The sequence below is a fragment of the Phocoena sinus genome, chromosome 8 (assembly GCF_008692025.1).
Source record: "Phocoena sinus isolate mPhoSin1 chromosome 8, mPhoSin1.pri, whole genome shotgun sequence".
Lineage (NCBI taxonomy): Eukaryota > Metazoa > Chordata > Mammalia > Artiodactyla > Phocoenidae > Phocoena > Phocoena sinus.
The window spans coordinates 28,112,765-28,123,339 of NC_045770.1; the positions used below are offsets into that span (position 1 = coordinate 28,112,765).

The 10,575-nt window shown below is 36.6% G+C and overlaps 1 pseudogene; it reads right to left on the bottom strand.

Moving 5' to 3' along the window:
* The window catches only part of LOC116758283, a 55,615-nt pseudogene extending 45,575 nt beyond the window's left edge, over positions 1-10,040 (bottom strand).
* Positions 10,041-10,575: the final 535 nt, after the last annotated feature.

Here is a 10,575-nt window from a genome sequence, read left to right on the forward strand (position 1 = left end):
GAATTTTACAGTTCAGAGCAGAAGACTCCTGATTATCAGCAGAAGCTCCATGATCTGTCTTGAATTCTCTGTTTCTCAGCTCCTTCACTAAATCATCTTACTCCTCCATTGTGACCTTATTCAGATCTTCCAATATATTCAACACTTTCTTCTGTGTCAACATAGTGCTTAGTGGTACCACATGCTGGTTGTGATTAACAATGCACTGAAAAAAGTTAATTTTCTGATTTTTTTCAAAATTATTATACCATATATAAATAACATGTTGAAATTTTCCAGCACCAACCACATTTTATAATTATTATTTATTTTCTCATGGAGAGAAGCAACTCACATGTACAATAGATGAGAATATGTACATAGTCATGGTTATGTCTTTTATGTAGTCACACTTTACTACTTCTAAATTTTCTTCTAATGTATGATTATTTCCTGCCTCTTAGGCTCAACTATTTTCTTCACAGGTGTTTATACTTCCTTAGAACGCCTTTAAAATTTACTTAGGGTAAAATGATAGGAAAAATACACAACATATTTTTATAAATGCAAGCATAAGACAAAAACCTATAGAAAAAATTGCTTAGATAAGACTACATCATATTCTATATCTTTTCACATTGATACTCATGCAACTCAAATGGTTTTACTGACACCTACATGTAGGTTTGTCTACCAAGTTTTCAATTTAGATAGTGAATATTGTTTAGATTTACTTGAAAGATATTCCAACATATATTCAGATGAATAGAATTCAGAATATCAAGTAATATTTTTTTTATTCCATTGCATGCTAAACATAGACAGAAGTATTTCCCCAAATACCAGTTGAGTTTTTCATTTCAGCCCTGTCTAGAAAATTAACTGCTCACTTAGTTAATTAAGTGATCACTCCCCATACCAGTTAAGATTCCTTATTTCATGCAGAAGAACAAACTGGGTAATTTAAGCAGAATATTTGTGAAGAGGATAACGTGTAGTACACAAAAAATTAGGAAGTCTAGAGAATCAGGTCAGAAAAATGCCCAGGAAGTGGGGAAACTATGTAGCTGCTAGCAACAATCTAAGTGTCACATCAAATATCAGCTCTGTGATAACAGTTCTACTGCTGCTGCAGCTGTTGAACACCATACAGACCAGCTTGTACTCCTGCCACTGTTGGCACCAAACACGATACTCTGTATACACTGTGCTGCTTCCACTGTTGCTGCTTCTATCCCTGAAACCTGGATAATGTTGCTACTATTGCTGTAATTGATGTTCCTTGGCCTCTACCCTAAATTTACTAAATCCCAATTCAAAGTCCAAGATGGTGCAAGCTGATTGAAGGAGCAAGGTCACATACTGTCAATCTAGCTGCAAGAGAGGCTGAAGCTATCATACTTCTCTCAGAGAAAATAGGCTTTGTCTCTACTGATACTCAGAGGGCAAGAAGAAGTCAAATATGAGAAGAGTGATCATATTCTGGACAGCCAAAGATCAACTCATATTGATTACATGACTTATGAATTTTCTATTGTTTCAATGAGTTGAAGGAATTGACCTGTCAGTAAAAAGGAAATCAGCAACCCTAAACATAAATTAATAGATCAGTGGGATAATAATGTTTATAATACCATTAGTGTTGGTTGAACTTGAGTTTGATACTACCAATTCAGCATTTTATGGGAGTACTTTAAATCCTCTTTTTAGTTATAGAGTTAGAAATTCCAAAATTCACCCTTATGAGTGAATCAGAGCAAGCATTTATGAAAATACTAACCTGGGTTAAATATATACTCTCTGGACATGAAAATAATGAGCCCATACGAGGCATGAGGTCTTGACCTTGCATTGGTCAAGTTCTCACCTGCTGAGTTAGCCATCTCTATAAGCACTATTATTCTCCTTTTCTTGCAAGATTATATAAAATTTCAATTGAAAACAGAATGGTGTTTTTTTTCAGGCTGAAGCTAGATTTTATCAAAAGACACAAAGTTTCTATTTCTTAGCTCTATTGTTTTGCTATCTCAAACTACTTATCACCCCTCTCTGATCCCATAGAACCCCACAAAAAACTAGCAATTTAAGATCCATTCACCCAGGAAAGGGCATGCAAACATGGCAGATGAGGCTTGAAGTATGGAAATTTCAATGGAAAAAATCCAGTGTACTAGGACATATACTCCATGGTAAAAATAAAAACAAAAACACTCCTTTTTTTCCTCAGAAATTCTGGAATTTGTGTAAAATATGAATGTATATATATAACTGCCATATATTAGTTTCTAGATCAGTTACACAATGTTTTGACTCCAAACAAATTTTATATATCTTCCCACAGCTGAACAAACATTTCCATTTCTGTTTAAGTGCTGAGTCACTAATGCATGTTCTTCTTCTTTTCATAGTGAAGATATCCATAAAGTGACATCCATAAGTCTAAAATGACCACTTTCCTCCACTTGGCAGCTGGGTAAGCATTAATTCAATAAGACTACACTTCCAAAATTGTATTTGCCTTAAAAACCAAGATTCTCTGTTTTCTCCTACTTCATCTGTCCATATGACTTCTAAAAAATATGTAACTGGGTTCTTTATGTGTGAATATTGGATCTGGTAGATTTAACAAAAAGTAATGATGATAATGGACTGAGTTCCTCTAGTGTGCAAGAAAGGCTGCTGTGTACTTTATGCACATTACATCTGCTGACCTGAAACAAATAGACTGCCAGATATTTTTCCAGCGAAGATAGCTTATATAGGATCAGTAGAGAATTGTAATTTGGGATCTGTCACTATGGAAAGCCATGTGGTAGTTTCTTCACAGCAAGAGAAGGAGGATGCTTCTATAGGTAGAAAAAGAAAGTGAGGAGGGCTAGAGTAAACAAAGACTCAATGGCTTTTGATTGGATGAGTCCTTGCCAGGAAAGAAAAAAAACTCTTTCTTCCTCATGTTGGGCTCTCATGCCCCAACTCAATTCAACTGTTCCTATTTATCAGTTTTTTACATGTATAATGCCCCAAATCGTTACCAGATTCACATATATACAGGGAGGAAAAGTGATTTTCTCAGTGTTACACAGTTTTTAAGTGGAAGAGCTAGGATTGAGTGCACTTTAGCCACATTTGAGGATTTAGAAGAATTATTTGAAAACTGATACATAAAGAGAAAAAAACAAGTGTGTATCCAGCTTTTCCAATGTGAACTGTACTTAAGTGCAACTAAATAATTGAGCACCAGAATTTCTCTTTAAGGAAGTATTAAAAACTGTAAATGAAAAATAGTAGAGTCAGAATATCACCATTTTTAAATACAAGAGAAACAGAGATGCAGGAAACGGTTACCAATAACAGCTAAAAACCACAAAAAGGAGAGAAAGCTAGACTATATGTGTTTCCTGCTGGAATACACAGTACCACATTCCAGAATGTGATCAAGCTTCTAAGTCTAACAATAACAAGGGACAGAAGAGCATGTTAAATAACACCCCAGGGATGAAAACAGCCAAAACCATATTGTGGAAAACCACCGGAGTCAACAATAAATAAATTGTAAGAAATTGAGAAAGAGTGAGAACAAGAGTTAGAGAGAGCGAGAGGGTGGCGCGGGGAGAGAGAGAAAATCAAATCTATAGATTAAAAGAAACTTAAGAAACTTACCAACAAATTGCAATGTGTAGAACTTATCAGAACATTAATTATTAAAAATCCTATAACAGTTATGAAATGGATATATTTATTTGAACTCTGTCTAAATATTTGGTGTTATTGAGATATTGTTTTCATGCATATTTTAGGCATAATAAAAAAGAATATTGCAGTTATGTTTTAAAAGTGTTATATTTTATGTATACATAATAAATATCCTTTAATAAAAGTATGTAATATTTTAGATTTGTTTGAATAATCCATGAGGAAAGGATAGATGGAGGTAGGGTCATAGAGGAAAGAAGATTGAAATTGGGAGATTAAATAATGTGTTTCATCATACTACTGTTTTCAAAATTTGTAAATACTGAATTTCTATAATTAAAAAAACCTACAAGTATAGATTTTTTAAATATAAAATAAAATGAGGAACTCATGAGTCTTTTTTGACTCCATGCAATTAATATCAAGCACCCAATTTTATTTCTTTCAAATTCTTGGTTCCCTGTGAGTGTCAATGGAACATTAAATTATGTTTGTGCAATGAAGATGGTTTCTTTAGATTTTAGAAGACTCTTACAAGGTATGCCAGTTGTGTTTGTTGATAGTACCACACCTGCTCTTCTAAGCCTGTCATTCAAGTACAATGGCATAGAGCCCAACAATGTCATTTACCAGATACCCTTGCCAGCATTTTTCTATTTCAATTTTGTATTAGGAGGCACTCGAGTAAAATGTGATAGATTGAAGAGAAGAAAAAAATCATATTACTTGTAGCATAAAATCATATTCTCATGTACTGAAAGCACATACAAGCATATGCATGACCATTGATTGGCAGAGAGAAACAGTAGGTTTTGCCTACTTTCAGGCTTTTTCTTAAGAAACATCGTTTGATATGGAAGCAACTGAGACCTTTTGTGGCAGCTTCCCTGAAATTCCTTCGCGGACAGCGATAACACCAAGTTGGGATTCCAGTATGGTCTATTATTTTATCTATGTGTTGGTTACATAAGCGTTTGTGAAAATCATTGAGCTGTATACTACGATACTTACCCTTTTCTATGTATATGCTACTGTATTTCAGTAAGATGTTAAAACAAAAACAAAAACAAAACAAAAAAGAATAGCCAAGAAGTGTTGAAAAATCTCTACCTTTTCACATGTGTTTCAATTGAGCAATAAAAGTCATTGTGATACTGAAAGACAACAAAGACTGATCACAGATAAATTCAGATGTACATTATTTATAGATATCCAAATAGCAACTCAACTGATTAAGACCTCAGGTTTAAATTAACCCCATGCCAAATGCAGGGTAGTGATAGATATTTCCAATGTGAATAGAAGCATTCCATGGCTCATATTCAATCTGAACTTTGATGGCAATTTTGGGGATTCTATTAGGGCCTGTACCTGCATCGGGAATTGTGAAATATTCTGAGAAACACATTTCCTGGTTTATTTCAATTTGGTATATAATAACTCAGCTTCACTTGTAATGGCATCTCAAGGTGGAAACGATAAACTGGGTGCATGAAAGAATTACAGCAAAGGAAATATGAGCCTCACTTACTGACCTGAAGGTCAAAAAGTGGACTTGTAGAGAAAAATCTCAGGGAGACTTCTACTTTAAGGAAAATTAATAGAGTATAATGTGTGTGGGGGAAAGGAATTAAGCTTGCTCTAGATGATATATTTTAACCCATTCTAGACCCATCAAAGTAAAACATCTGCAGAGCCTAAAAACATATTTTGATAAAACATTCTTAAATACATTAAGATGCTGGTGCATAAGATAATTATTTATCATTTGATTAATCAGTCATAAAAATGTCCCAAAGATTCCACAAATTAATTCTTAACTAAACAACCATAAGTATATTGTATACTAATCAAAACTAACACTGTTATAGTAGGTTCTATTTCACAGACTATTTTGACATGCCCCATTTGAATTTGTTCCTGTAGCAATGGCACATTATCTGTACCAAACATTATGCATGTACACTGCACACAGACCTACAATTCCTAGGAAATCTCACTGTAAAGAATCTGTTCATAACTTTGACTGCCCAGTGTGTTTTTAATTTTTTTTTAAAATATTTGTAATATAAGCTTACATTTCTTTGTAAAATTTCAAATGCTAAGAAACTCTTAGAACAACTTTTGGGAAGGTCTTATTGATCTCCTTTCCTTTTTATCCCACTCCAGACCTCAAGGAAAACCATATTCACAAATGGTATGTATCCTCTCAATACCTTTTTCATACTTTTGAGGTAGATATGCACTTATCTAGGCATAGGGTTTTTAAACACATCATTGTGTTCTGTAACATTTTCCCCACTTAGTAACATGTTCTGAAATAGTTTTCCATGTTAATACACTTAGTCCTACTTCATTTTGTTTAGTCACTACCTAGTCTTCCAAATTATGGGTGCTTCATAATTCAGTCAACACCTGATACAAAGGTTTACAATTTCAAATAATATACAGGTTAAAAACTTATGCTCTGTGGTCTGATTACTCTGCTGTTTAACTAGTATGGACACTTGAGCAAAGTATTTAACTATACTGAGGTGCATTTTCTTAATCTATAAAAATGAGATGAATGCCTACCTCACAGGAATACTGTGAGGATTAAGTGATATAAGTAACAAGCACTAAGCATAGAGCCTGGCACATAGTAAATACTTAATAAATGTTAAATAACACACACACACACACACACACACACACACACACACACACACGATGTATGTAAAGTACCTGACACACTGCCCAAGATGTTAAATGCTCAATATATGATATTATTATATAGATATATTTCATGTCTTCTTCTCTGTTTTCAATAATCATTAAATATTTATCTACAAAGGTTTTATTTATATGAAAAGTATCTATTATTTGTTAATTATGTAATTTTTTAATATTTTTAGCCAGTTGAGCTTTTTTAACTCTGTACAATCATTCTATATGAATTTTTTTCAATTTTATGAATGCAAATTACTCATACAAATTACTTATAGCTCTTAATATTTGTCAAGCTTAGAAAGGCCTATGTCACAAAAAATGTAAAAATATTCTCCTATACTGTATTATAATTTATACTTTTTCTGGAATTTTTTCCTAACTTCTTCTGGCATGCACCTTTTTATATGATGTGAGGTAGTCATCTGTTTTTAATTTTTTTCCAATGCATCACCAATTATCTCCAAGTCATTTTCAATTTTTCCCCATGGATTTAAACTGCTACCTTTAGTCATATAATAGATGCATACTCATGCATGGCTCTTCTTCAGGACTCTCTACTTATTGGTCATTTAGATTAGAGGATATTTTTCTTATTTTGTGATATACTTGGTTGCTTTGGGTATAAGTATTAACCTTGTCATATAGAAATAGTTGTAAAGATTTCCAGATTCCTTTAACCAGAATAGCATGCACTTTTCTCAGTCCATTCATGGTTACACAACATTGGTTGGATCTAGGAGAAATTGAGGAAAACTCCTTCTGTTCACCTCCAAAAGTAACTATTCTTTCTTCTCCACTAGACCCGATCCTGCCTTCAATCACTATAAATGGAATTCTGAAGAGCTACAGGTTGTGTAGTAACTACTTTCTGTCTATCCTCTACTTTAATCATCACAAGTTTTCCCCTATCATTAAGGGATTTGCAATTGTAATTACTTTTCCTGACATTAGCCAAGTTGACTAATTCTTGTGCCTTCAAATTCTCCTTTTGTGCCACAAACATCACTTTTCATACTTTTTGAGTCCTGTAAGAATCTACTTCCACCACATTTTCTATCCAAATCCCACCTTTGTGTGGTAATTTCTACTATCTCTCTTTCACAAAGTAGAAGGTTGCCTGAGAACTCACAGGATGGACCTTATGCATCATAGCAATGCCCTAATAGTTCACTGTGACAAAACTGATGCTCCATTATTCCCTTTTCATGTTGACATATATATGTATGGCTCATGTTAGATTATTAAATAAATGTAATGAGGTATTGGTAGTGGTAGATGAGGATACTTTCTGAAATGATTTGATGACTTGGCAGCATCTTAAGACCCAAATTACCTATCTCTGAGATACTTGTAGCAGTGTGGGAAGAATGCAGTGACCAGCTCCATTCTAGCATATTTCACTGGTTTGTGAAGTGATGCACATCATCTGTTACATTGAGCATCAACTTAAAATACTGTTATGGCTACTCAATTAAATCATGGTGAAAAGGGGTATTGAAACAGTGTTAAAAAGTAGGACCCTGGGCTTCCCTGGTGGCACAGTGTTTGAGAGTCTGCCTGCCAATGCAGGGGACATGGGTTTGTGCCCCGGTCCGGGAAGATCCCACATGCCGCGGAGTGGCTGGGCCCTTGAGTCATGGTCGCTGAGACTGCGCGTCCAGAGCCTGTGCTCCGCAACGGGAGAGGCCACAACAGTGAGAGGCCTGCGTACCAGAAAAAAAAAAAAAATAGGACCCTGACCTAGAAAGACTGGGCACTTGCTTCATATGGGAAGCATGGCTTAATAATCTGTGATATAACTCTTTAGTTCTACATTGCCTCTTTAACTTACTGTGAAATTTTAATGAGATTGGAATCAGTTTAGATGAAAAATAAGTGTTTTCAATTATTTTCATGGCAAATAAGTAAGACTTTATATGGTAATTTTTCATAAATTTATTATTTGAATATGAGGAAATTGTTTTTCTTTCACTTATTTTAAAGATATTGTTTATTTTTAATGTCATTAACAAGTTCAAGCCAGAGAAATCAGCTGAGCTTCTGAAATGCCACTAAATTTAGGCATATAAAATAGTTTATATTATGGTTTTAAATTTAAAAAGTAAGCATTTTAATTGAAAGGGTAAATTTTAGGAATTAAAGTTTAAATTAGAAATGGACTACTATTCTTCTGTTACTGCACTTAATTTCATCCGAGGATGGCCCTAAAACAAAAAATAGATATATTTTGGAGTTCAAATTCATATTTTTAAAAGCCAGTCTAGTTAAGTGGTCTCATAGACATACTGTGTCAACAAAATAAGACATAGGGAGGTGAAATAGTTTGAACAGTAAAATTAAAAAGAAAATGAGCTACAGTATGTACCAGTGTAATAGAAAATGCCCAGAACTAGAAGCCAGCAAACTAGAGGTTTAGACAGAAATCTTACAGTAGCTCGTTCTGTGATGTGAAATAACAAGCTGACCACTCCAGGGCTTACATAAGAGGAGAAGTTTTGTCTCAAAGGTCTTGAAGTTTCCTTTCTGACATAAAATATGTGTAAAAGTCCATGATTTTCCCAATGCACTCTCAATGTGATAGTCCAGCTGCTATCACACATCTTTTGTTAGTTTAATATTGAAACTATTATAAACTGCCTCACTTGAAAGAGAGAAATTCAGTTTTTTGCAATGGCACATAGGGTTAATAGAAAATATACTTGTAAGGTCGGATCTTAACAAACCACGAAACACAGGAAAGCTTCAAGTGAACTTTATTAGGGAGCACTCCCAGGCGAGGTTCACTGGTCCAAGAGAAAGGGACCAGAGAAGTCGCACTCGGGTGAGGGTTGGGCAAGACTTTATAGGGGAAGAAGGGAAAGGGGTGTGGTGAATCTGGGAGGGTGCAGGGTATTCCTTATTTGGTGGTCTTTTGGGGTCTCCTGGGGGACCGTTAGTCCCGCCCCTTGAAAGGAGGGAAGGCTGGGCTGCATTCATAGTCCCCAGGTCAGTTCCTGGAACTGGGTGGTCCAGGATGTCTCCAGGGCAGTTTCTGGAACTGGGTGGTCCGGAATGTCTCCAGGGCAGTTTCTGGAACTGGGTGGTCCGGAATGTCTCCAGGGCAGTTTCTGGAACTGGGTGGTCCGGAGAATTTCGGTCTGATGCAACCTGTGAATTTGATTGTGTTCCCCTGCCTCAGGCCAGTTGGCCTTACATCCTGACATCTTTGGTGTAATGGGGCAGCGTTCTGATCTCTGGCTACTTCATGCTGAATGGGGGCATTGAAAGGGGAGTCAGGCGACCAGAGGTCCAAGGCTTAGGGGAGACCAGTGAGAGGTTCTGTAGGAAGCAAGGTGTAAGGACTGAGGAGCATTTGGTTTGTGACCACCCGAGAGACTTCCTCCATGCGCCTGCAAAGGAACCTAAGAAAACACGGAGCAAGCATGAACAAGATACAGATGAGAATTAAGGGGCCTAAGATTGGTGTTAGCCAGGTATAGAGGGTGGATTGCCACCAATCGGGAATTGGGGAGGCGGACTGTTGGTGTTTGTGTTGGAGTTCTTCTCTTAAGCGATGGAGGGCTTTTACGTTGTCTTACATTGCCTTCAAATCCTGTTTCATTGATGTAATAGCAGCATTCCTCCTGTAGGAAGAGGCAGGTACCTCCTTTGTCAGCCATCAGGCGATCCAGGGCTCATCGATTTTGGAGGGCAACTCGAGCTACTGAGGTGATCTGGCGCTGGAGGGAGGTGATGGAGGTGGCAGAAGCCTCGATGGCTAGCTGGAGTTTCTGTTCTAGGTCACAAGATGTTGAGACACTGTGTGTTAGGGCTCCTTCCCTGATGCCTGAAACAATGAGAGAGGAGGCTAGGGAAATGCCTGCGACCATAGGGAGAAAGATGGCTCTTTGGCCCTTAGAGAGGTCAAGGGCCCGCATGAGTGCTATCAGTTAAGCCCTTTGAGAGGCTGTCCCTTCTGGGAGGCTGTTAGCCTTGATAATAATTGAGATAGTTACCACTGCATAGGCTGCCCGTCGGTGTCCATCAGGACCGAGTATTGAGCTACTGTCCACAAAGAGAGTGCGGTCCGGATTTGAAAGAGGGTTGTCAGAGTCCCTCTCTTGGTGGTTGAAGGGTTCTATGACATGAGGGCAGGAATGGGATGGAAAACCCCCAGTGCCAGAGATAGGCAGGAGGGAAGCCGGGTTCAGGCTT